This window comes from Musca autumnalis, unplaced genomic scaffold (genome assembly GCF_047663935.1).
Source record: "Musca autumnalis isolate F117 unplaced genomic scaffold, ASM4766393v1 scaffold_1, whole genome shotgun sequence".
In the NCBI taxonomy this organism is placed as follows: domain Eukaryota; kingdom Metazoa; phylum Arthropoda; class Insecta; order Diptera; family Muscidae; genus Musca; species Musca autumnalis.
Window position 1 is genome coordinate 115876867 of NW_027411644.1, and position 25333 is coordinate 115902199.

The following is a 25333-nucleotide window of genomic DNA, read 5'->3' on the forward strand; positions in this document are numbered from 1 at the left end:
TGCCAATCGTTTTTGATTCCCATTTCTCGCGGCAGAAAACATAAACGTCGTGTTTTGTGGCTGATATTTATTTCTTCACTATTTCTTATTTTTTATTTAATAAAAAAACAAAAGTCAACGCCGTAAAATTTGAGTTTTAATGTTTTTCTTGTCAATATTCCAATGAGTAACAGTTTTCGTTTAACAGAATGTTGCTATGATGTCGTAGCAACAGAGGTTAACTCCCTCTACAGTTAATTTTTAACAATTGACTTTTCCTATCTTATATTATTGACATCTTTGAGTATAGTCCCGGTAATCCGGACACCACATGTTTCAGCGATGCAAGGATTATCGAATTGTCCGGATTACCGAGTAGTTACAAAAATATATAATTTTGTAAGTTAAAATCATTAATAACGGACGTTTACTAGATAATAAGCTGACATTTAAGGTAAATGAATTTATATTAAGCAAATATCACGGGTTATAAAAATTTTAAGACTGGGAGCAGCTTTCCTGGCTTCCACATTTACTTCTTAATTTTACTCCTCCGGCGTAATTTAGGTGACATTTCCTGTGTTTTTTTATACCTTGCACCATAGGATGGGGGTTAGGCCGGGGCGATTTGTATGGAAGGAAAAAAGTGTTATCGGGCGCCTGGAGTTGCTGGTTCTTGGGATTGTACTGAGCAAAAAAGTCAACTAGACCATATGTCTACGGTGAAAATCGAGCCCCCGGATTTTGACTTGAAGTTTTTTTTCAAGGATTTTCGGATATTTTGGCATATAACAACCAAACCACTGATATTTTCGATCCAACACAAAGACAACAATTGTAGCCAAGACAATAATAAAGAACTCTCTAGTACATCGCAAAAGCATTGGAACGCTCCTTCAGGCAGTTATGGCCTCAAAAAAGTGCACATTTTTCGGAAAATATCGATAAATGACACTGTGCTACAAAATCGGACTCAAATTCAGTGGGTGGAAAATCCCTTTTGAAGATGAAAGCCCTTGGTGAGTGTACTAAGAACCCAAAAGGAAATTTTCACCATAGGTCAAGTTTCCGAGATATCGCGTGATTAATGCTTTAATTTTCGTCCCTTAATTTGCGAGAAAACAGCTTTATATCTCTGTTAAGCGTTATTGTAGCTTCATTTTGAGATTACATGTCTTCAGTCAAATCGAATGGTGAATCTTTTTGTAGAATATTTCATCCCTCTAACTCAATTCTTTCCATGTCCTTTTCGTCCTTTATTTTTTGAACCGTAGTAAAAGTACCACAAGATGAGATTTTACAGCATCCAAATATTCTACAAAAATGTTGTTCAGAAGATTTTAGGTACGGTTCTCATTGATGACCAATCGATATTTCCCCGTTTCCATAGTCCTTTTTGACATTTACCCGTATTTTGTTGAGAAAACTATGTTTTGTTTTTATGTATATTCGTTATTGGTCTGTGGTGCATCTGAAATACTTACCATAAATAGCTCTTGTAATGACGAACACGTTAATAACAAATTTTATTGAAGGATAAGATCCGGCTATCTAAATTTTTGAACCGGATATTCTGATATCAAAACCGATTTTGGAACCGGTTTTAAGTAACCGATTAATCGTATATGTATATCATTGGAAAGCTAATAAAATGGTCAATCAAATGACAGCAAGTAGCTGATTACAACTTTCTTGGTTCCGATGCTAGAACAAAAAAAACACTTTCTTAAACCGATTTTGATGTAAAATATCACTGGGTTGACGTGGTTCAAACTTCTGAGTTATGGCGAAATTAATTCATTCTTAATGAACTTTAAGTGCATGATAACAAAACAACATAACACAAATTCATCTCACAATAAAATCTGTTTAAGAAAGCGTTTTTTTTTTGTTCTAGCTTCGGAACCAACAAAGTTGTAATCATGTAATCAGCTACTTGCTGTCATTTGATTGACCATTTTATTAGCTTTCCAATGATATACATATACGATTAATCGGTTACTTAAAACCGGTTCCAAAATCGGTTTTGATATCAGAATATCCGGTTGAAAAATTTAGATACCCGGATCTTATCCTTCAATAAAATTTGTTATTAACGTGTTCGTCATTACAAGAGCTATTTATGGTAAGTATTTCAGACCAATAACGAATATACATAAAAACAAAACATAGTTTTCTCAACAAAATACGGGTAAATGTCAAAAAGGACTATGGAAACGGGGAAATATCGATTGGTCATCAATGAGAACCGTACCTAAAATCTTCTGAACAACATTTTTGTACCATTCGATTTGACTGAAGACATGTAATCTCAAAATGAAGCTACAATAACGATTAACAGAGATATAAAGCTGTTTTCTCGCAAATTAAGGGACGAAAATTAAACCATTAATCACGCGATATCTCGGAAACTTGACCTATGGTGAAAATTTCCTTTTGGGTTCTTAGTACACTCACCAAGGGCTTTCATCTTCAAAAGGGATTTTCCACCCACTGAATTTGAGTCCGATTTTGTAGCACAGTGTCATTTATCGATATTTTCCGAAAAATGTGCACCTTCTCGAGGCCATAACTGCCTGAAGGAGCGTTCCAATGCTTTTGCGATGTACTAGAGAGTTCTTTATTATTGTCTTGGCTACAATTGTTGTCTTTGTGTTGGATCGAAAATATCAGTGGTTTGGTTGTTATATGCCAAAATATCCAAAAATCCTTGAAAAAAAAAACTTCAAGTCAAAATCCGGGGGCTCGATTTTCACCGTAGACATATGGTCTAGTTGACTTTTTTGCTCAGTACAATCCCAAGAATCAGAAACTCCAGGCGCCCGTGATGGTGTTCAAATCGCCCCACTCTAATGGGGGTATATTAACCCAGATATGCCCATTGCTTGATCGTGATCATTTTAAAATGTTGAATGTATTATTTTAGAAGCAAATGTGAAATAATAAAAGTATGTTTATATGTTTTTTAAAAAATTTTTGAAAAAAGTGGTTTTTGAGGCCACTTTTGAACACAGGGTTTTATCATATAACTGGGAGTTATTGGACACAAAACATTTGACATATAGTCCAAACACACCTTTTCGGCATCTAGTTAACGTTTTTCCGTAGTAGGCTCCACATCGTGTATGTTTTCGTTATAAAACTACCCAATAATTAATCGGTCATAACGCTAATCATTGTAAAAACTAAGCGATAGGTGGCAACTTCTATGAACTAGACCTCAAAACTCAAAAATAGTAGTTCAAAATAATGGAATCACATAATATCCCAAGAGCTACAGATGTGTACTGAGTATATCACCAAAATAAACGGTACTTTGATAAACATAACATATCAAATTAGCAAGAATTTTGTGTGTCCTATATATAGGACGTTGGGCATATCTGGGTTAAGTTTGTCACTACGTTTGTAACTACTCGAAATAATCATTGTAGACCCGACAAAGTATATATATTTTAATAAGCGTGCAATTCTACATCGATATGGCCATGTCCGTCCGTCTGTCCGTCTGTGGAAATCACTCTAGCGTCCGAACGGATTGACGTAGGTTGATGAAATTTTGGGAAAACATGTTATATTTACGTAGGACTTTTGGTATTGAAAGTGGGCTATGTAGGTTCACGCTTTCGTATAGCCCCCATACAAAATGACGCGTGACGCGTCGTCGTTTTAAGGAATTTTTAAGATATTTGGCCCATTTTACCACCGAATTGGTTGTAATTTGGTACTTTGTGTCTCCAGAGGCCAAAAAATATTCCTACCAAAGTTGGGTTATATAGGTCCACGTTTTGGTATAGCCCCCACATAAGGCCCCTTATAAAGTACGCGTCATTTTAATATATTTTGAATGTATTAGACCCACTTAACCAAAGAATCGGTTGTAACTTTGTATTTTGTGTTTCTAGAGGCTAAGAAACATTTCTACCATAAAATGTTTATATAGGTCCACGTGTTGATATAGCCCCCATAATACAATATCTCCCGATTTTCGATATTTTGAACGTTTTAGCCTCATTATCACACCGAGATGGCTGAAATTTGGTATTTAGTCTTCTTTAGGCGTATAAAACTTTCCCCCAGAAATTTGTAGGTATAGGTCCACGCCATCATATAGCCCCCATAGAACGGTACCTTCCGAATTTCGGTATTTTGAAGGTTGTGGCCACATTAATCCACCGAAATGGCTGAAATCTGTGGTGGAGGGTATATAAAAAGTTCGGCCCGACCGAACTTAACGCTTTTCTTACTTGTTGTAGTCTAAAACTTCTCTTACGACTTGAGATGTAACTTCAGAATTCAAATGCATTCTTCTCATTATGGTGAATATAAGTATTATAGCCATTTCTATGAACATCAGCAACTGAATTTATCTCGTTGTTTTATATAAATATAATAAATATAGAATTTAAATCTATTGGTTGCATAATTACGAGAATACAATACAATAATCCGTAGTTCCTGGTGATTTTGTATATAAAAGAATGAAAATAAAACAAGTAAAAAAGTACCAGTCGGCTCAGCCTATGTGAATTGAAATATTAATCTACGGACAGATCGAATATATATCGAGTCTTTTCAGAATTTTGTGGCCATTTTGTACCTTTCAACTTGCCGAGGATAATGTGGATTAGGATTAAAGTTTTGCGGATGGGCTACTTATCTTTTTGATATACAGTGGCGGCCAGGTTATTAGGGACAATAAATTCAGTTTAATAAATTACTCGATTACATTTAAAAATGTGAAGATTTTGATGAAATAAGTTTAGCATATAAGGTATTGGTATAAATTTAATTAAATTACTTATTCACCAATTTGGTTAAGTCATTAAGGTGAAAATCCTATTTGTAGGCTTAGTTATGAGGCATTTTTAAGTCAACAAAATGTGGTAATCTGGTCATTAATATGCCGACATAATGTAAAAAAATATATTTTGCCGCTACCTATAAAATTGAGCAAAATTTAGATGAGGGATTATTTACATACACAATTTTTAAAAAGGCTGAAAAACAGCCTTAGGGATCCTTGAGTTAGCTTTTGTATGGAACAAAGTACATTTTCACATCGAAATCAATCGATACTACTAACTTTTGGGGGAAAATAAGTTTAAATTGCTGCAAAAATTATCCGATGCATATAAATAAACAGTTGGTGTTATTTGAATAGTTTTAAAATGGTACACACAAATTTTATTCCATGCTGAAAAGCTAAAGTTGTTGAAATAAATGCAAAATGATTTTAACACATTATGTCAGCATGCTGATGACCAGATTACCATGTTTTGTTGACTTAAAAATGTCTCATAACCAGGGTTTCGGAGTCGGAGTCTACGAGTCGGAGTCGAGCAATTTTGCTGGAGTCGGAGTCTGAGTCGAAAAAAATAACTCGACTCCGACTCCGGGCAAAATTTTTTCACGTTATAGAATAACTTTAAATTTGGAACAATAACTTTTTTTTAAATCATTATTTATTTTAAAGAAATCTATAAGAAACTATATATATGAAAATTATATTATACTAAGTTAAAGGACAATTCACAGGATATTTGAAGTGTAGTCTATTCATCCCTATTTTGTTGATCCGATTGATTCGTTACATTTTTGCAAATATGAGAAGTCATCCTTATCTTCTATTAAAGACATTGTGGTCTCTATGGGAAACCTTACTGAGTACCCTGTTACACAAAATGGAAGTTCAGATCTGGGGGAGGAAAATTCCTTTTAGGAATGAAAGACCCAATTGAGAACCCCAAAGGATCCCATAGCTGAAATTTCTGAGATATGACATAATGAATTTTTTGATTGACCCCCATCAATCATTGAGAAGATAGTTTTATATCTCTGTTTGGAGATATTGTTTCATCATTTTTAGATGACATGTTTTCAGTTAAATGGAATGAGGAACCTTTCTGTCAAATATGCTGTCCTTCTATCTCAGTTCTTTCATGTCCTTTTTGTTCTTGTACTCAAAAATTAAAACAAAATTAAATTTTCTACAAAAATGTTCCACCGAAAATAATATGTAGGTTTCCCATATCCAAGAAATCGACATTGTGACGTTTTCATTGTCCTTTATCAGTTTACCCGTTACTTTCTCAAAAAAAAAAAACGTATATTTATGTATTTCGGGAAATTCGGAAAAACAGTATTGATATGTTCGAATGTATTCCAACGAATGCCCTTTCTAAGGAATATGTAAGGAAAAACTAACACATTATAGTACGTTTATATATAATCGGATTTAACAAACCCACTGGGTTTCAATTGCAAATTCCATTGCTTATATTTTAAATAAATCATCATAAAAACGGTTAACCCTGCAAAAGGCTATAATATAAATAGGAAAAGTTAAAATAATAGGAAAAAGTTAAAAATTTGTGCACATCTTATAAATTTTTAGTAGTATAGGAATTCACTCTCGGAGTCAACCCGGATTCGGAGTCGGAGCCGGAGCCGGAGTCGTGAAAAAAACTCGCCTGGAGTCGGAGTCGGAGTCGAGCCAAAAATACCTCGACTCCGAAACCCTGCTCATAACACATCCTTCAAATAGGATTTTCACTCTAATAACTCATCCAAACTGGTTAATAAATAATTCAAGGATAATTGTACACCCAGTATGGCGGTAATTGTAGTGTATGGTTCGGAATGATGTCTGGGGTTACTAAAACTATAGTTTTTGTTATAAAATTCCAAAAAATATGCATATTTTTGGGGCATTAACGGAAAATAAGGCCTAAAGCACATTATTAGGGATTATAGTAATACTTCGGGTACCCTTAAGGACTTTCGGCGGGGGTAAAGCATGAAATCAGTGGAATACACTATAAACTAACCAATACGAGCTATTCTTGTATAAAAATGTACATCAATTAACCTTAAAGTGAATTTTACTACTAATGTCCCTAATTAGTTGGCCAGTCTAATATGGACCATTTTTAGAAAAGTGGGTTGTACTTCCCCCACATCTGGTTAATCTCAGTACGTTTTGACATCACTCAATAGTGCTTCTAGCAATACCTTATATGCAAAATTTATTTCATCAAAATCTACACATTCTTAAATGTAATCGAGTAATCTATTAAACTGAATTTATTGTCCCTAATTAGCTGGCCGCCACTGTATATTGGGCACTCTAGTCTTTTGAGTGGGCCATCTTATAACTTTTGGACCAGTATGCCAGGAAGCATGGACTTGTCCACGGAAAACATATATGACTGTAATCAGCAAGACCACAATGAACAGCATCGGCATTCATTTCCAAAGCATCTTCGAAGAGACCCTAAACTGCATATCGACACGAATGTTGAACTTTTGTGGGGGAGGTACCCTAAGGGGAAGAAGAAGTTCTCGTGCTCTCCAGCGACTACATATAGGGGTTTTTACACCTTTCGGGCTGTTTCCTCAAGAACTACGGACTTGCCCTGAAAAAAACATTTATCGTCGTAATTGAGGTAGCGAATGCAAGTTGTTTCAACAGAAATCAAAGTATCTCGAGAGCAGGTCTTAAAGTGAACCTATCCGAAATTTGGTGGACAAATATAGTCCATATTTAAACCTGATCTATATCTGGTAGATGAAATAAGATGTGTAAAGTATGGACCAAATCGTTCACTCCCTTCAAAAGTTATCGTGCGTACAATTTTTCCGAATATTTTTGAACTTTTGTGGGGGAGGTACCGGAAGGAGTGGACCTATTTGGATTATTTTCGAACGTAAACTATGTTTGGACAAAATATTACGAAAGCCAAACTTTGGACTGAATCGGCAGATCCGTTCGAGAGTTATTTTGGAACCTCATATTACTCTGGTAGAAAGTTTACGCTATACAAAGTATGGACCAAATCGGTCACTCCCTTCAAGAGTTATCGTGCACACAAACTTTCCGAACATTTTCGAACTTTTGTGGGGGAGGTACCGGAAGGAGTGGACCGATGTAGCTCATCTTCGAAATTAAACTAAGTTTGGGCAAAATATTACGAAAGCCAAAATTTGAACCGGTTCATCCGTTCGAGAGTTATCGTGCGCTCCAGCCAGCAGGACAGACAGACAGACGGACGTACTGGCTAGATCGACTCCAAATTGTCTGAAACACATTTCGTCCAAACATACTTGGGGTCTAAAACCATTGTTTCGATGATGCACATTTTCATCGTATAAAAGTGTATATACCAATGAACGGAAACAAACAAAACGATTCCCGTACCAATCACACAAAGCCACAAACTATTCAGCTTCTCTGAATCGTTTCATTCTCACAACCAAAACAAAAACACAAACTTTTCAATGTAAAAAGATGGAAACCGTACGATTGCGGAAATGTAACTTCGGTTATGCTTTGCCGAGTTGTTTCATTCACCACCGAAACAAGAAGTATTTTTGGGAAACGTTTGTCGTGCGTATTGTCAATGACACACTCAGACACACACACATGTGATTGCTTAACAACCCTATAAGATAGCATTAGCATACCACAGTGAATTTTATCAACCACCAATCAGCATACCACAGTGAATTTTATCAACCACCAAACGTTTTTGATTTATTCACATGTGTTTAGTACTATTCCGTTTTCTATCTGCTCTTTTGGAGTTGAGTACTTTTCGCTTTTCGTTTTGTTCGCACTCACGAATATAAACAAAACAAAACTAAACAGCGAGCTCGGCCAACGAGGGTTATGTTTCGTTTTGTATTGTTCCTATGGAAAATACGAAACGAAACGATTGGAAATGTTATTTAAAGTATTTTTACGTACTCTGGTATATACCCTTTTTAGCCTAAAGGGTATAATGAGTCATACAATTTTTTTAACAATTTTTTGAAATTTCTATGCAAGAAGATCAATTCTCTATCTCATCATTTGGGCCACTGACAAAAATGGTTATAATTTCGGTAATTAACGATATTTTTCAGTAAGTTAGCGACCAACAAATAGTTTAAGTTTTGCTTATAACAAGAGTGGTGTCAACTTTTATTTAAACTTTTCATTCATAATATTGCGTTTTAATTTTACCGATTTTTGTCGGTAACTCAAAATATGAGATTGAGAATCTACAAAATCTAAATCTAAAAACTAAATTATTAATCCCAACGATTTAAATGTTCTAAACATTTCTAGTCAAAATATCGCTGTAATACATTAATGCTTCCAAGGGACTTTCTTTCTTTCCGTCTGCACGATTAAAAGGCTGGAATATGAGCTCTTTTCTGATCATAAATGCCTCCTTTGTCGGGAGGAAAACGTAACCTCAGGCGACTCTTCTAAACAAATCAAAAATAAGTCTTCCTCTGCATTAGTTTCGAGTCATTTTTCCTCATTTTTTGATGGTATAGAAAGTCTTTTTCGAGTCGTATTTCAATCATTTATGGCTGGTTTATTGATTAATTTGGGACTCTTCTTCGAATCATTTATGAGTCCTTTTATTAGACGAAATAAATTAAAAGAATTTTCTTTTTATTCTTTTTTGTGTCTTTCTTTTGTTTTATTTCTTTTCTGCTTTGTTATGTCTTTTAATTATACTTTATCTTGCGCGGTGGTTAGTATATTGCTTCTTCATTTCACTTGGCAAAACCTGAACATGCGTTGTGTTTGTCTATACACTTAATATTATACGTTACATTTATATCAAAGTTTTATAGAAAGTGTATATGAGAATTATTTTCAACCAAACAAAAATAAAACAAAAAAATCAGTTTTTAATCACCTATCTGTTCAAGATATGATCAGAAGATACATAATTATAATCACTTTTCAAACACCTGCATGACCCTTTTTTGATTAAGCATTTTTCAATCTTCATGAAGATCAAAATGTGACAATAAATAACAAAAAAAATAGTCTAAAATGTGACTATTTTTTTTTTTGTTATTTATTGTCGATGATTCATTTGTGATTGCTACACATTTGTTGTTGTATTTTAAATTGAACTCTTTGTAATCATTACAGGGAGTCACTTTTGAGTCCCTTTCTGATCATGCAAGTGACTTAATCAATTTTTGATCACCAAATGGACTCTAAAAAGACTCCGCAATGTGATTTTTGAAAAAACAATCTTGCAAATGCTATCTGGGTAGAGTCATTCTTCAATACACACATATATACAATAGAAGGTGTTTTTTTCTTCATGAATTTTAATGCCTACCAGTTCAGTTTGATACATTGGCAGTTGGCTTAGAACGCTAAAACGTCGGCAACATTCTCTAATTAGTGGTGTACGCCATATATCAATACGCGGGGCCCTTAATAGGCCCATACTCATATATGAAGTCATTTCATCATCGGTCGTTTTTTTTTTAATTTCTACAACGAATCCTTTGGGCCTCAGCATTTTCTGATTGCCGACACATTGGCCTAATTAGTGGTGCACGCCATATATCCCTAAGTGGAATAAATCCATCATAGAGGGGCCCTCAATAGGCCCATACTCATATATGACGGTATTTCATCATCGGTCGATTTTTTAAATTTCTACAATGAATCCCTTGGGTCTCAGCATTTTCTGATTGCCGACACATTGGATTAATTAGTGATGCACTCCATATATCCCTACGCTGAATAAAATCCGCCTAAATGGCCACTTAATAGGCCCATACTCATATATAAAGGCATTTCATCATCAGTCGATTTTTTTTTTAATTTCTACAATGAATCCTTTGGGTCTCAGCATTTTCTGATAGCCGACACATTGGCCTAATTAGTGGTGCACGTCATATATTCCTACGCGGGATAAATTCCGCCTAGAGGAGCCCTAAATAGTTCCACACACATATATAAAGGTTTTCCATAAAAAAACCAAGAACTTTTTATAGTGTTTTTTTTTTTTTAATTTCCGTTTTTACAGTGTTTTATTTAATTTGTCCATATTTATATTAGGCAATTTTCCTTGCGGCAATTGTCAGTTTGATGGAGAGAGAGGTGAGGTATATGGTAACCCTTTGCCTCTCAACACACTCTCTCGCCGACAAACTGACAATTGCCGCAAGGAAAATTTCCGAATGTAAATATGGACTTTGCTTTGGTTCCTGTCTGTTTAATTCAAATCTAGTAACTCATTTTTAGCACAGTTGCAGTTGACCAATCGAACTGAAACTTTGCACACTTTTCAGATTTGGATGACAATACATGAATATGAAACCAAAACCAATATGGTCCATTTTTTCCTATAGCCCCCATAAGCGGTACCACCTGATTTCAGGTATTTTGAGGATTTTGTCCTCATTTTTAGTCCAAATTGGCTGTAAATTGGCATTTGGAGCTCCCAACTGTACGGAAACTTCCCCGCCAAAAATTGTGGACATGGACCCAGGTTTTGGTATAGCCCCCATATAACGGTACAACCCGATTTAAGGTATTTTAAAGTTTTTATCTACATTTTCGGCCAACATTAGCTGTAATTTGGTTTTGGCTGTAATTTTGAGAACAAACAAATTGTATTTACTAAAAAGTTAAAAATAGAAAATAATTAAAAAAGCAACTGTGTTTTATTTATAAATGCACTTAAAGCTATATTTTTTTACCTCTATTAGATCTTGCGAACTTTAGACGTTCAAAGAGATATTTAGGATTTCCGTTATATATAACTTTCTGCAGGAATATTAGGGCTTTCATACGGAGAAGAGAGTTTAAACTGATGCCATACAGGGATTTACTACATATATTGCGAAATGTGCTCAGCTCTACGCAAGCCATAAACATAGCGATTGATACTGTTAAAATCTACATTCAATTTGCGTATACTCAGAGAGTCGCAGTTCGCGAAGAGCTCGCAGCCGTAAATTTATCCTGGAACTAAGTACGTTTTGGCCAGTAGACATATAATATTAATTGGGGTAAATGACTGAGTAATCCATAGAGCTCGTAATTTAGCATAGGTATTGCCCACTGCTTATTTAATACGGTTTGTCCAGCCTAAAAAGAATTGAAGATTACACCGAGATTTTTTGCGATATGAATGAACAATTGCTATATTTTCACGATTTAGTGAAATTTCAATGTTTTCTATGGTGAAAATTTTCCTTTTGTTGAGGTCTTCGTTTAGATTATCAATGACTGACTGATATCGTCGACAGAACTGCTCAGCTATGTATATAGGCACATCATCAGCGTAGATGTGTATTCGACTGTGCACTAGTTGTAGGGGTAGGTTATTGGCATATAGAGAGAATAAGAGTGGACCAATAACACTGTGATACAAAAGTGGACAAAATTTTTTTGCAGGGGTTCTGATGCATAAATTCGGTATTGTCGGAGTCCATGGAAGACGAAAATACCTTTGGTTTCTTTGGGTCACTTCGTTCTTTGATTTTGTAACGGAAAATGTAGTGAAAAACGGGGTTTCTTGGATTTTCAACTTAAAACGGACATAACTTATTTTTTCCACAACGGACATTTACATCTTATTTTTTATATGAAAGGTGAGAATCATGTCTTTCGAACAAGCCATAAGTTTGTAAAGCTAACTAAATTTCCTTCTTGATAAAAGTAAATAATTACCCGTTTGGTGTCTTCTACGCAGCCTAGAGCACCAGGAAAAGCATTTTCCTGTTTTTTAATGCGTTTTTGTCACACTTGAATCACTATAACTCAACCATTTGTTACCCGATTTCTGAAAATTATGGCTTTTTCGAAAGCCATGATTTTCACCTTCTAAAAAAAATAAGCTGTAAATTTCCATTGTGGAAAAAAGAAGTTATGTCCGTTTAAATTCCAAAAAAAATCCAAGAAACCCCGTTTTTCACTACATTTACCGTTATAAAATCAAACAACGAAGTGGCCCAAAGAAACCAAAGGTATTTTCGTCTTCCATGAACTCCCACAATACCGAATTTATGCATCAGAACCCCTGCATATTTTCACTGTAACACAGTGTAATAGACTCTTGAGGGACTCCTTTCTTAACTGTCAGAGGCATCGATTTTGTGTTGCCATAGTACACAGACTGTGAACGATCGGATAAAAAGCTCTCAATAAGATGTATGGAGGACTGAGAAAAGTTTAAAAATGTACGCAGTTTAAGAGGCAGAGGTTGCAATGGTCGGCTGTGTCGAATGCTTTAGTTATCATCGATATCGCACCTTATTGATTCTAAAACATCTATTAGTGCTGTTACGCAACTATGACCGGAGCGAAATCCTGATTGCATTTTGTCAGTAAAGATTCACGTTCAAGGAATTCCGAAATCTGTATATGAATTTTTTCAAAGACTTTGGAGAGATAAGGAAAAATTGCACTATGTTTTGGTACTTTGCATGTTTCCAAATGGTGACACTGGTGATTTTGGGGGTCGAAATTCAGAGCTTTCAACTGGTCCTAATTGCTTTAACAAAAATGGTCAAATACTGGAGATATAGAACAAGACGGTCAGCTGTCCGTCTGTCCATGTACGAGGGCTACTAGAAAAGTTTCTGGCATAGGCAAAACTACGTGTTGCCAGGCGCCATTTAACGTTTCATATAGAAAGTTTGATAGTTTTAACCTAAACGTACTCAGTACGGTTTGACGTACGACCATATGTTGGGTTGTTTACATATTTTGCCTAGGAGGGCCCTCAATAGGTCCATCCCATGTACGAAGGCATTTCATCATCGGTCGATTTTGTTTAACTTTCTACAATGAATCCATTGGGTATCAACATATTCTGATAGCCAAGGCAAAGATCTAGTCACCTGCATACGCCATATATTCCCCCCCCCCCCCCCCCCCACAGATTTCGCCTAGGGGGCCATGAATAGGTCTACCCACATATGCCGAGTCTTTTCGTAAAGGGCCAATATTTCAAAATTTCTACAATCATCATGTACCAAAATTATTATTTTCTTATAGTGGCCCCAATACCCTATTTAGATGTGCCAGTCATATATCCGCACGACGCTTAATTTTCTTCCTAGGGGGCCCTCAATTGGTCCACCAACATATATAGAGTATTTTCATAAACAGTCGATATTTTAAAATTTCGACAATGGACCTATAAGAATCTGTTTTCATTTGTGTAAAGTGGACACATTCAGCTGTTCAACGCTACTTTCTGTGTGCGCATATCTTTTCTATATCCTGAGCAATAGTCTAAAACATATATTCTTGAAAGTCGTTTTTCAAAATCGTTTTTTCCTTCGCACGAATCTGTTATACAACTTTTATACTGTTATACCACCAGCAATATTGTTTTTGTCTCCGCTAGTTAAAACCGATTTTGTCTTCACGTACATGAAAGAGGTTTATTTTCGTTGGATTCAGGTTCAAGTTGTCAATCGCTCAAAAAAGGCTGTTGTCGATTGGCGCAAAGAAATTTTGAAAAAATGATTATCACAGGTGACGAATTATGAATCTATGCGTATGAGCCCGAAACAAAACAGCAATCAAAGGTATGTATTCTTCCAAGAGGAGCCAAATCCAAAGAAAATTGTTCCTTGAAATTGAAATAAATAATAATAAATATATTGATTTCGATAGTGCTGTAACTATTTTGGTTCAGTAAGCCCTAGTCGTCTGGTAAAAAATCAGGGTTGCTAAAAACGTTAGTATCTCCCTAAAATAAATGTTTATCCGTGAAAAGCTTATGCACAGGGGTAGTGGTGTAGGGTATCTCATAGCCGGAGCCGTCTCGCCTATAGCAGGCATGACCAAAAAGAGAACGGAGAAAATGTGAATGTATTCAAAATATTGGCAACTTATAACAGTGTATATATAGTCTTTTGATCACTCTTTTTATATTATTTGGAATATAAAAAATTGTATTGTTGAATTATTTTTTTTTTATTAATTTTTATCATCTGTATGTGCATAATCTGCATTTTATGATTAAATAAAAAATATGTAAATAATTTAATAATAAAAATATTTAAAATGCCAAAAATTTGCGGGAAGTGACTAAAGTTGTGAACGAAATATATATATGATTTATTTTATACATAAAATATATTTAATCCTACGATTATTTCGTAATCTATGTACCAAATAGTGTGACTGTAGCATCAAGTTTGATTATAAATTTGTCGATAAATTTCGATATGTGACACTTACCAAATATAAATAGTTTTCGGATTCGATTCTGAAAATTATCTGCAAAATAATAGAAAAAAAATGCATTAATTTGGTAATAATATGTATTTTTTTTAAATAATAATATAAAATATATAATAATATAAAACTTTGCAATATCATCAACAACTTTTAAGAAAAAACTCATTACTTATTTCTCCCAGGATTTACTTTAACTCATCTTATTTTGGTTTCACTGGCAGTATCTAACAACTTATAGGCAGTCTTTTCCCTACATATACTTTTTAAAAAATGTACATTAGTAAAGTTTTAAATTCTAAATTTAGTCAACGATTTTATAAATTTTTGAATTACAATAATTTCGAATATTAAGTTAGAAAATTGCTATATTTTTTGCTCATATATTATAATTTCTTTCATGTTATATAGCCCGTGTGAGTGCTTTTTTGATTAAAAGAATAAATAATGTCATTGGTTTCGTCTTTATATAACTGCCTAAATCGCAACTCCATCTAAATACATACTCGTACATATGTAATCATATTTATTTTGTGAAATCAGCACCTACAGGTATGCCTATACAAAATCTTACTTCTTTGATGTCAATCTATATGTAAAAGAATTATTTGCATTTTTATTTCTCAAAAGTTTGTTCTCTCAAGCATTTGTCATAAAGCTATCTGCATTACCCCATTATTTTCTACATGTCCTCCTTTATAATATTTATCGTGCAATCATAAGGGCTCTGAAAACTAATGTCACTCTATAAAAAAACTTTCGCTTATGATATTTTCATATTATACCAAAGAAGAAAAAAAAACACATCTGGAGGTGATATAATAACTTGCCTTTCTCTTTCTATATAACCCCGCCGACCGACAATAATGAAAGTTAAAATTCTACACTAACAATAATTGAAGGCAGACTACTGGAACATTTCGGGCATCACTTTCACCTGGCTGGCTTAGACATCAACAAAAACAAAGAAAGTACATCATGGCAAAATACATCATCCCATCTGTCAATCATAACAATTAGCGTTAAATGAACTTATTGTGACGATAATTTCAAAATTGTTTTTCTTTTTATTCGGGACATCACCAAAAAAATTTTGCTAGCAAAACAAAAACAACGAATTAACCAGGCCGTTACACAAAACAAGCAGAAAATGGTATAACTACCACCACAACCACCTCAAGAAAGATGGAAGGTAAAATAATAAAAAAACACAATCAAAAATTCAAAAAAGAATGAATCAACAACGAATGCTAGAAGAAGAGTCTAATAAAATGATTTAAAGAAAGCAAAGCCCAAAAGAAACTAACTTCGTAATATTTCCTCCATAATAAGCGCCATCTACAAACGTTTCAAGTAATATTTATTTTTAGAAATATTTATTAATTAGCAATAAAAACAAGTAAAAAGGTATCAGTCGGCTTTGCCGACAGAGATATGCCCTCAGCCTGTGTATATTGAAACAACGTTTTCCCAAAAAACGTATGTATTTAGGGGGGTTTAAAAAGGTTGGGCGTTTGAACCGACAAAAATGTTGATTAGGATTAAATATCAAAAGTTTTGCGGAGGAGATACTAAAAGGAATGGATCGACATTGACCGTTATGGAAGTGGATCTCCAGCCACAACATATGGTGCCATAGGGGGTTTTTACACTCTTCGGGCTGTTTGCTCAAGAAGTATGGACTTGCCCCTAAAAATACTTTTACCATCGTAATTGAGGCAGCGAATACAAATTGCTTCAACAAAAATCAAAGTGATTCGATATCAGATCTTAAAGTGAACTTATCCGAAATTTTGTGTGGGAGGTACCGGATGGAGTCGACAAATATAGTCCATATTTGAACCTGATCTGTATCTGATATATTAGGATGTGTGAAGTATAGACCAATTCGGCCACTCCCTTCAAGAGTTACCGTACGAACAATTTTTCCGAACATTTTTGAACTTTTTTGGGGGAGGTACCTGAAGGAGTGGACCGATATGGCTTATTTTTAAACTTAAACTATGTGTGGACAAAATATTATTAAGGCCAAATTTTGGACCGAATCGGCAGATCCGTTCGTGAGTTATCTTGCGCTCCAACCACCTCACACGGTGTCATAGGGGTTTTTTGCAACTTTCTGGCTATTTTCTCAGGAAGTATGGACTTGCCCCTGATAAAACTTGTATCGTCGTATGATGGGCAGTGAATACAAGTTGCTAAAACAAAAATCAAAGCGATTCGAGAGATGGATCTAAACTGAACTTTTCCGAAATTTTGTGTGGGAGGTACCCGAAGGAGTGGACCGATTGAGTCCATATTGAAACCTTATCTAAGCCTGGTACACATTTCACGATGGGCAAAGTATGGACTAGTTCGGTTACTCCCTTCAAGAGTTATCGTGCGCACAAATTTTCAGAATATTTTCGAACTTTTGTGGGGGAGGTACCGGAAGGAGTGGACCGATATAGCCCATCTTCGAACTTAAACTAAGTTTGGGTAAAATATTACGAAAGCCAAAATTGGAACCGATTCGGTTTATCCATTCGAGAGTTATCGTGCGATCCAGCCAGCCAGACAGACAGACGGACGGACATTGCTCAATCGACTCCAAATTGTCTGAAACACATTTCGTCCAAACATACTTGGGTTCTAAAACCATTATTTCGATGAGGCACATTTTGGCCGTATGAAAGTGTATATACCCTCGTTAGCATAAATGCTGAGGGTATAATTATTAAGAGATGTTTCTACAAGGAATCAACATAGACCTGTATGTAAAAGAAGGGCTCTGCATGATATACCCAATATCGGTAAACTTTGCTGGTTTCGATGACATAGTAACATAATGGGAAACAAATTAGGAGATCGATATATCTGTTGGCCCAACCGATGTGATACTGTATCGACAAACTTTGTAAGATCTACCTTGAAAACGCGCACAATAGGTGGCTTATGGAACCTGGATGCAGAATATCCAAGGCAAAATGTCCTCTCACTCCACAAGTTAGGGGTGAAAATAACTTTCATTAAGGATACACCTTTAATGTCAAAATGGAATGACAGTGGCAATGAAATGACTGTTGCAGATTATGTATAGATGTAGATAGATAGATATGATCGATCATATACATAGCAGGCGTTCCTTGCTGTACACAGGAATACATCGACTTACATACATACATACACGCACGCCGATTCATAATGGCTCAATGATATGGGACCTACTTTTTATCGCCGAGTCCGAACGGCGTGTCTTACGACACCACTTGTAGAAGAAGTTTTTCAAGGCTGAAATACTCAGGAAGTGTCGCCAGCATTACTGAGGGGGAATTTTGCCACCGTTGTAAATTTGATGTTGCTTGGCCTGGGATTCGAACCGCAGACCTTCTGAGTGCAAGGCGGACGTGCTAACCATTGCACCACGGTGGCCCCCCAACAGACAGAACTTAAACTACATCGACTTATGGGAAGATAAATACCCCCTTCTTAACAAACATAAATACCATTACCCTGTTTTAAATACCTAACACTATTTTTGACTTCGAACAAGAACTAGAAATCATTTTCATGGTGGCGGGTTCTTCGATACCGGATTGACCCAGAACCACACAATACACACGTTCGTGCCAGTGAGGTAGCAGCCTCAGTGTACACATGCTTGTATTTGTATCGTTTTTCTGTATTGGGAGCAGCATATCCCGGAATGCCTGCTCGCCCAGGACCAATATGAATGTAATCGATTTGTCACATCCGTATCAACCACACTCAAACATCGATGAGATGCAATAGACACATGGAGTGGATGCATCTCAAGGTTGCTTTGGAGTCAAGGACTATGTTGCTGCATCCTGCGTGAAGATAGCCCCGACTGAGTCGTCGTCAACAGAATACGAGACTCCCCCGCTGTCCCATCAATCGCACACGCAGCACTTAACACCAGCCGTTTCTGTTCTAATCCCTGAAAATGCTTACTTGTTGCAATTTAATTACAGTGAGTGGGAAGAATATCATGGTCGAGGTGGTGCAGAAAACCTCAACAACAACTGCAGCTTGCGGGGTAGTGATGGATACACGGTACTGAGGAGGGATCGCACCAAAAGTGGAGGTGGATCATAAGCTTTCCTATTGCACCCGTCTGTTCAATACCGAAATATACCCGTACTAATAACCCGTACATGGAATATATACCGGTGCCGAGGTAGAGTTACTTAACGGATATATTCCGCCGATTAATAGCTTGGGTCATAGACCCAATATTAGCTAGGGATTCGGTCCTTGCAAACGACCAGAGGGGTATAGTGCTGCCTGAGCAGATTGCTAGCTCTAAAATTAGCGGAGCTCTACCAGAACAATGGTGTCAGCTGGTCTGACAAATGATGTAACCTGGCAGCCCGTCGTTTCTCTTGGATAAAACCATCCTCCCATGTCTCAATTAGCAGACCGCCTGATTACATCACCTCTGTACCCCGCACTTTAATCATGGGAAAGCTAATAAGCCTAGTTTCAGAGAGTTCACTAATCACCGCTTGAGATCTTCTCAACTCTTCTGATGTTCGGGCAGCAAAGAGGACGTTCCGAGACATCATCATTGTTGCAGCCGCTCGCCATATACCGTCTACTCGAAATCATCGTGATGAGGTTCGTCGAGCCAACCCCAGTCACCCTTGAGTCAGGGAGCTGAGACTGGAAGTTAACAGGTTGGTTGGTGAGCATAAGCAGAACAAGGGGCTAAGTCATCTAAAGAGTTGCAACAATGGTGAAGTGAATTGTGGGCAACGTTTAAGTAACTCTCCAAACCTGGTAAGAAGGAAGACCGGACCTCAGCCATGTTTGGCGGCGTTACGCTGACCGATTCCAGGGGCTACATTAGATATGTTTACGACGTCCGGGCATGCCACAGCTATCTGCGACAAGCTGAAATGTATAAAAAAGGTCCTCCACGTTACAAACAGAGAACCTCTATATCCTCAAGTTCTTGGGATAATAATAATTGATAGGAACAACACAGGAAGGTTCTACAAGACCTACAGAGAGAGAGGTTCAACGGTGGATCAACTATCACCACAGTAAAAATGTATCAGTCGGCTCTACCAACAGAGATATACCCTCAGCCTGTGTAAATTGAGATTTTCACCTTTGGACAGTATTCGCTATCACAACCAAAATCAATTACCCCAAAAATTTTAGTTGGTCACCGTAGGATATTTAAGAGCTTTGATTGGCGAAATACACTGCAATTGAGACGTTTATTTCATTGCGCAGAGAGAGGTTTTTGGAACATATTGAACCAGAACTTTCTGTGGGTAGCCTCCGAAAAACCTGATCGAACTTTTCTCTTCAACGTTGGAGTCCTCAAACAGAACTTAAACTGTACTTAAGCAAAAATTTAGAACTTTGTGAGGGGAGTACCCAAAGGTGTTGTCTATTATACACCTTCTTGGAACTTGATGTAATTTTCGAAGAAATTTTACGATGTATAAAGTTTCAGCCAAAATAATTCTTGTTGACGCCGGCAGGGTTTTTATAGACGTTTTGGGCCCCCGAAAAAATGTGTACCCCTGTAACAGTGACCACGGGGAATATTTCAAAACAATCCGGGAGCCGGTCTTAACCTGTACATACTTTTATAAAATTTTCAAATTATATTCGAGCCCGTTCTATGTCTGGATGGAATATTACCAGAAAAAAATTAGAACAATTTTGTTGGTTTAGCGAAAAATTTTGAACTTCGATCTATGTTTGGACATAGTATGACAATGAACAAAGAATGGCCCTAATCGGTTGATTCGTTTGAGAGTTATCGTACGCTCCATCCAAACAAAGAGACAGGCATGCGGACAGACGGACATGGCTAAATGAATTTCAAATTGTCTGAAACGGATTTCGACCAAACATACTTAGAGTCTAATACCATTATATGACACATACCATTGAGACACATTTTCATCGTATCTAAGTATATATGTATATCCTCGTTAGCCTAAAGTCTGATGGTATAAAAAGGAATGAGAGCACTTCTAGGTTAAGACCCCCTCACCGATATTGGTTAAACAGTTCCAACCAGAAACATAATTAGCCCCTTCCGAAATACCAAGTTACTGTCACAACGATAGACAAATCCTTTAGAAGAATTCACATCGTGCGGTATCATTATACCCTTCCATACCAAATTGCTGTAATTTGGGGTTGTGTATGGGGATTATACCAAAATGTAGACTTATGTCTACAATTTTTGTGGATAAGTTTTTAACCACTAGCCGCCCTAAACAGCAAATTAGGGGCATTTTGATCGGAAAATATAGCTAAAGCTGGTTAGATAATGTGGCTAAAACCATCAAAATACCGAGGGGAGGTATGTTTTATGGGGGCTATGTCAAAACGTGGATCTGCATAACTATTCTCAGAGAGAATGTTTGTACCTACAACGAAGACTAAGTACCAAATGTTAGCAATTTCCGTTAGGTAATGTGGCTAAAAGCTTAAAACCCGAAAATCGGAATGTACAGAAAATCAATAAACCAAAAATACGGATGTTCCTTCTATGGGGCTATATCAAAACGTGGAGCTATGCCGACAAGTGTCTGCAGAAATGTTGTATATCCCCAACGCAGACTATATACCGAATTTTACCCAGTTCTGTAGGTTAATGGGACTTAAACCATGAAAATACCAGAAATCGGGCGGAGCCGTTCTATGGGGACTATATCAAAACGTAGACCTATGCCGACAATTCCCTGCAAGAGTGTTTCATATCACCAACGAATACGAATACTACATTTTAGACATTTCGGTTAGATATTGTGGCTAAAACCTTGAAAATACCGACCTAGGGATGTGTCATTCTCTGCGGACTATATCAAATCGTGGATACATATTGGCAAATTTTTTGGGAAATTTTGTTGCCACAAATGTCCGCCATTGTAGTAGATAAATATATTATTTATTTATTTATTTATCTATTTATTTATTAAACCATGGTTAACTGAATCATTATTGAAATCGTGCAACATAAGAGACAGGCTATATAAAAAATATTTCCAAAACAAAAATAACAAAACAAACGAATTTATATATAAAAACTTTAATAATAAACTAAATAAAGAAATTTTCAATGCTAAAAATAACCACCTACACAATCAGTTCGTCAAGAATAAGAATAATCCCCGTGAAACGTGGAAAATAATAAACGAAGTTATCGGAAAAAGGTCAAATAATATTGATGATCATATTAAACTCAACTTCGCGGGTGAAAGCTTAAAGGAAATAGCCGACAATTTCGCTACAAAATTCAACCAAAATGTCTTAAAAATAGTTCATTCCTGCAATATCGTTACGTTGAGGTCCAGAGTTGACAGAAGCTTGTCAAACTCAATGTTTATGGAATATGCAACTGAATCTGAAATATATACGATACTAAGTACGTTAAACACGAGTAAAAGCGCAGGGATGGACAATATAAGAGCTATTGATCTCAAAAATAACGCTACTGCGCTTACACCAATAATCACAACTCTTATAAATGGTAGTATACGAGAACCGGTGATATCACACATATTAAAAGAATCTATAATCAGACCCATATATAAAGGAGGTAATAAATCAAGCTATGATAACTATAGACCTATATCTATACTACCAATACTGGAAAAGGTTTTAGAAGAGATAATTGTACGAAGACTAAACGGCTTTCTAACAAAATATAAAATAATAAACAAAAATCAATATGGTTTCCAGAAGGGTAAAAATATTAACCAACTTCTTGGGCACTTCAGCAATCATATCAATAAAAAACTCAGCCAACAAAACAATTGCATTGTGCTCTTTATTGATTTCAGCAAAGCCTTTGATACACTCTCGCACGAAAAATAATGTATGTATTAGAGAACATCGGAATAAGAGGTCATTGCTTAAGATGGTTCCAAGAGTATCTCTCATCGAGAACATTTAACGTCAAAATTGGAAATACTAACAGCATCAAATTAGCTACATCTTACGGAGTCCCACAAGGATCAAAACTAGGTCCAATTTTGTACTTAATATACACCAATGAAATGACGCAACACCTACAACAAAGCACGTCCTTTACATACGCCGATGATACGGCCATAATAGTTTCACACAAAGAAATCGACGAAGCAACACACATAATGCAAAATGAATTCAATATCATCACGAAATGGTGTCACGACAATGGTCTTGTAATCAATCCAAATAAAACGAAAGTAATGCACATCCGGCCTAGAAGTGTACCAAAAACCAACATTCACATTGTTTTCCATAATAATGACTGCCTACACGCACAAATCCGAGAAACTGAAGATGAACGAGAGGAAAAGTGCACTACCCAATTAGAACTGGTCGAAAATTACAAATATTTAGGAGTTCATCTCGATCAAAACTTCAAGTGGAAAACACACATTCAAAATATACAGAAAAAATTAAGAAAAACATCTTTTGCCCTCTACCATCTTAGTAACTGTGCTCCATACTACGTCCTAAAACAGGTTTACTATTCACTAGTGGAATCGCAGTTAAGACACGGCATTTCAGCGTGGGGAAACGCACGATGCTGTAGATATCTACAGGACACGCAAGACCGTATTGTGAAGTCATTGTTCACAAAATATAATCATGCATCCAACAACTTATCTCACGAACGAGGGACACAAGATAGTAAAAAAGCGATGTACAAAAACCAAAATCTACTAAAAATAAAGGAACTACAGTTTGACAAGTAATTGTTTTCAAACTGAGAAAACGAACACTTTTCATGCATTAATTACTAAAAAATGACAAATAGTTGTGACAAAAATGTCGGGTTTTCTGCAAAAATTACTTGATCGACTTGTTTAAGACCAAAATGAATGGATAAATAAAAAATTAACCCGCTTAGTTCAACAATAATAACCAAAAGAATAATTAATATGTGCCAAGAAAATGTTTTCAAAATGTAATTGAGGTTCCAAAATACCCCATGTTTTTGGTAAATACTTAAAAATAATGACATTTTATGAATTTTATTCTTAACAAGGATTAGTTGCTAACAAGTATTAACAATATTAGGCATGGAATATCCCCACTAAGAGGCTTACCATATGGACCAAGGGGGTACCAGATCGTATTACACGTAAACGATGTCCAATAGGTCTCAAACCGGGAATATCTGAAAACTAAGACATTTTATGAGTATTTTTAGTTCACCAGGATGGACTTCCATCAATTACAATAAATATTGCCTACAGAATAGCTCGATCAGGAGGGTTGCCAGATCGACTAAAAAAGTACCAGGTCTTATTAACAGTAAAAGGGACCAACTAGGCCCACAACCACAGCCTACAAGTGGTTCATTCAACTCAAAATTTATTAAGAGATAAGAATATTTCATGAAATAGTCGAAAATAGCACATTTGGAGACTAATATTCCATAGAAATTTGTGGGGTACAGATTTCTACAATTTTCGCAAATGCTTACTATGACCTACTGGAGACATTTCGTGTACTGTGAAGTAATACTGTGACAAAAATTTCTATGTGACGGGGAAATAATGCTGCAGTGTTACCATGGTATACGATCAAAGCCAAAAAACTTACGGAATTCCTCAATCTGGCTGTTAATAGATAAAATTGGATGTCTATAGCAAGCTCATTATAATTTAGCAATATCTTCCATATGCATTCCTAACCGATTTGTGTACTTCTTGGTTATATTTTGGTTTGTTTTAGTGAATATCCTTATCCCTAAATTAAATTTCAGTTAAATAAACCACTTTTAAGATCTAATTGTGGGCCTAGGAGGTCCAGTTTACTGTTTTTAAGACCTGGTACATTTTTAGTCAATATGGCAACCCTCCTGATCGAGTTCTGCTGTAGGTAATATTCATTTTAATTGATGTCATACCATCTTGGTAAACCAAAATACTCATAAAATGTCTTAGTTTTCAGATATTCCCGGTCTGAGACCTATAGGACATCGTTTACATGTAATACGATCTGGTACCCCCTTGGTCCATATGGTAAGCCTCTTAGTGGGGATATTCCATGCCTAATATTGTTAATACTTGTTAGCAACTAATCCTTGTTAAGAATAAAATTCATAAAATGTCATTATTTTTAAGTATTTACCAAAAACATGGGGTATTTTGGAACCTCAATTACATTTTGAAAACATTTTCTTGGCACCTTGCATTACATGTTAATTATTCTTTTGGTTATTATTGTTGAACTAAGCGGGTTAATTTTTTATTTATCCATTCAATTTGGTCTTAAATAAGTCAACCAACTAATTTTTGCAAAAAACCCGACATTTTTATCACAACTATTTGTAATTTTTTAGCAATTAATGCATGAAAAGTGTTCGTTTTC

At 35.8% G+C, this 25333-nt stretch overlaps 1 long non-coding RNA gene across 1 annotated transcript in view; it reads right to left on the bottom strand.

The window, feature by feature from the left end:
• Positions 1-25333, bottom strand: part of LOC141405112 (uncharacterized) — a 179891-nt gene that overhangs the window by 149398 nt on the left and 5160 nt on the right. Inside the window, exon 2 of the long non-coding RNA XR_012413143.1 lies at positions 14993-15031. This is a non-coding gene — a long non-coding RNA (uncharacterized lncRNA). The remainder of the gene's footprint in view (positions 1-14992; positions 15032-25333) is intronic.